We start from the raw sequence: 4,120 nt of genomic DNA, 5'->3' as shown, positions 1-4,120 counted from the left end.
AAGCTGAAATTAGTTGCTAGATGAAAGTTGAGAGACCATTCTATCAGGAAGAAGGGAGGTCATTTAACACCTGGGGACAAGGTCCACCTGTAACTCTGAGGAACTTGCCACTATTCCAATATCATTTGAGCAGGCAGCTTCCTTTCCTTCACTTTACTATGGGAAACAAAGCTGTAGAAAGAGCTCACATTTAAGTGGGGAAGACTAGGATCTTCAACTCTTTCATAAACTGCATTTTAGCTTTTGGAAGTTTTCTTGACTCCTTGATCCTCTATGTTTGTATCTGCTAAGAAAGGATTAGTACCCATTTGCAACATTGTCATTAAATTTGGAAATAACACAAAGGAATACCAGTAAGTAATATTCCTCCCATTCATTTTTTTTTTTTTTGAGAGGTTTATGCTATAGGGCATGTGCGCTCGCCAGAAAGACAGAGAGACAGAAAGCGAGAAATCACCCACCAGTGGGGATGGCCACACCGCAATCCCTTCTCCTTCATTCCTCTCTCGGGATCTTGGGCATGCACGCATACGTGCCCGGCATGACTTTAAGCCACCAGGTCTAGGACTCGAACTGCGGTCGACTACATGGCAGTCCAGCAACATAGCCATTACGCTACCTGCTGGCCCCATTTTTCTTTAAATTTTAATTATTGTATAAGAATACACAATTCCTGGAAAAGAAAACATAAATGAACTTTACATATATGAAATAGGACTTAATTTGATTCACAATAAAAGAAATGGATATTAATATACAAAAAGATAATGTTTCTTGTCTATTGTCTTGGCAAAGATCATTTTATACACTGTATTGATGAAAGTGTGAACAGGCACCCCTGTACACTGATGGTAGGACTACAAATTGGTGGGTCACCTTTGGAGACCAATTTGCCTGTGTCTATAAAACTTAAAATTGTTATTCACATTGAACCAGAAATTTTATTTCTACACATATAGGACTAGTATACATAGGGTGACTTAGTATACATAGTCATCCTATGTATACTAGTCCTACAATGACTAGTTTATACAATTACTAGTATATATAGGAAATGAAGCAGTATTGTCTGCAACACGAAAATATGAGAAGCATCACAAATGTCCATTAATAATTAAGGTTAATATATGTATTATATTACATGCATATATATATATGCATGTAATATAATACATATATTACATGCATACATATATATATATATATATTATGCAGCCTTTAAAAGAATGAAGTATTGGGGCCAGCAGGTGGCATAGTGGTTAAGGCAGCTGGACTCCCACATAGGCAACTGTGGTTCGAGTTTCAGACTCAGCAGCTTGAAACTCGCACCAGGCACATGTGCATGCATGTCCAAAATCCCAAGAGGAGAATGGAGAAGGGATTGTGGCATAGCCATTCCCCCTGGGAGGTGATTTCTCACTTTCTGTCCCTCTCTCTGGTGGGCACATGTGCTCTGTAGCAAAAAATAAATTAAAAAGTGAGATATTCTTTTCTGGAAAGATCTCTAGTGCCTGTATAAATAAGCCTACATGATGAATAGCATGTAGTTATTTGTATAGACATTCTCTGGAAGGATATATGAGAGACTATTAAGAATATCTGTTTGGGGAGAGGGGATGATTCCTGAAGAATGTGATGGTAGAGATATTGTATATTCTTTTTTCATTTTAAAATTTCTTTTTACTTTTCAACTTTCTATTTTGAGAAATTCTCAGACTTAGAAAAAAGTTCCAAAAACTATCAAAGAATTCTAGTGTCTTCCATTTCAAATGTTAATACTTTATATAACCTTAGTATAATACTGTTAACTATTTATGGACCTTCAGATTTTTCCTTTCTGATAATACTGATAATTTCCTTCTTCTCTTCCAGTATCAAGTTTCTTTAGTGCATCCTCCAATCTAGAACAGTTCCTCAGTTTTTCCTTTGGTCTTTCATGACCCTGATGGATACTGTTTGGTTATTATGTCAAATGTATGTTTCCTCTTCATGACATTTGGGTTATATGTTTTTATCAAGAACTCCACAAAAGCAGCATTGTGTCTTCTCAGTGCCTTGTATTAAGAGGCACATGTTAATGTCTCTTTATTGGTGATTTTGATCACACAGTTAGGGTTGGTTTTCTTCCCCACAAGGTTCTTTCTCTCTATTTTGTGGGATATATTTGAGGTTATTCAGATATTTTTTTCCTCAGCATATTTACCCAGTGATTTTAGCATCTGTTGATAATTCTTGCCTTAAACTATTAATATTGTGGTATTTGCCAATTAATCATTTCTGTCTTTATCATTCATCACACTTATGAGTTGGAATTCTATTGTTAGAAAGAGCTTTCCCTTCCATCTCCTGTACTTATTTAATAATGATTTATATATCAGTATAGATTCATATATTGTATTATGTTATAATCAATTCCTATTACTGCTGATATTTAGTTACTCAGATTATTCCATATTTAACCATCGAGAGCTCCTTAAGTTTGGCCAAGGTGTCCTTTTGACATGTCTATATTATAATTTGAACACTCTCTCACTTTCTTTTAAACTGCCAGGGCATGAATGTGCTCACCAGAAAGACAGAGAAAGAGAGAGGAACAAAGCACCACCCAGGGAATGATCTTGCCACAATTCCTTCTCCATTTCACCATTCTATAGTATTTAGGGCATGTAGACACATGTGCCCAGTGTACCTTTTGAGTTGACATACTAATTCAAACGTTGTCAGTTGCCAAGACCTGCTCAACAAAACACATTTTTCTGAGTGGGGAAAGGGTGATTGTGGCTGTGGATTAGAAATAAACATAAAAATAAATACACAAAGGCATACAAGTATAGAAAAGCAAGGATCGGGTGGGCCCAACATCTCTGATGGAGAAAGCCATGACCCTGAACTGGCCTCAGGTTTATTCTTTTAAAGGGCAGAAAAATGGGGGACAAGGAAATGGAAAGCCAGTTGTTTTTGGGTGTTAATCATCTGAAGATGCAAAATTGACTGGTGCCATGTAGTTTCTCTGATCTCTCTCTTTTTTTTCTTTTTAAGAACTATCTTTCTTTCTTCTCTTTCCTTTTCTTTCCTTTTCTTCCTTTCCTTTCCTTCCTTCCTTTTGTTCCTTCCTTCCTTTCTAATTTGATCAGGGAGAGACAGATTGAGGGAGAGAAGGAAAGCGATAAAGCAAGCTGCCAGTTCTGGGGCTTGAACCATGGTTGGCCATATGGGAGTCTAGTGCCCTTAACCACCATGCAACTTGCTGGCCCCTCTCTGATCTTTTGGAGTGAAATCTGATAAACACATGTAGATTCCTTAGATAGATACTGCTCTGCAGTATCAGGTAGCTAGCACATTTTCATGCAAATCATTTTCATTGATATGCCAATGAAGCTCACAGAACCTTGTTTCTGCATGTGTTAAAAGTCATCATGTTTGCTCAGATTGGCTGCTCTCAAGTCAATCATGTGAGATCTGGCTACCTTTATCACTAGATCACGGAGCTACCCTGAGCACTCTGTCACTTTCTTCACCACAAGGTGTTCTAGGCTCATCCTTACACTTTCCTTGCCTAGACCTGGAATCAGTCATTTTTCCTAAGATCCTTTTCTTGTTGTTTTACTTTTTTTTTTTTTTTAAAGAATGGTTTTAGAAAATATTATTTAGTCACTAGTATAACCACTCTTCTCTACTTTCCTTTTTCTACTTAATATACTCTGGAACTCTTTCCATATCATGTCACTGAGATCACTCACATTTATTTGCGTGGCTGCATGGTACTCTGATGTGTGGATCTTACTTAGTGTCTTCTAATCTATGTTTGGATATTTTAGGTTATTTTTCTTTTTTACATTTTTTATTTTCTTTTATACATTCAATCACATTATTTAGCTTACAAAATAAATATTTTAACTGGTGAACATTTCTCTCTGGTACAGTTGATACAACTATAAAATATCTTCAACAGATAATACCACATTTCTTTGTCCCATTAATGCTTTACCTCCCTATTTTTCTTTTAAATGTCCTTCCTCATACCCTCCTCTTTCACACACACTATATCTGGTATTTACATCTATATACTGTGTTTCTATATCCTTTAGTCAATCAGTTTCAATCATAGAGTGAGGACACT

The sequence above is a fragment of the Tupaia chinensis genome, unplaced genomic scaffold, assembly GCF_000334495.1.
Source record: "Tupaia chinensis unplaced genomic scaffold, TupChi_1.0 Scaffold000255_1, whole genome shotgun sequence".
NCBI classification, from domain to species: domain Eukaryota; kingdom Metazoa; phylum Chordata; class Mammalia; order Scandentia; family Tupaiidae; genus Tupaia; species Tupaia belangeri.
This window is presented reverse-complemented; position numbering follows the sequence as displayed.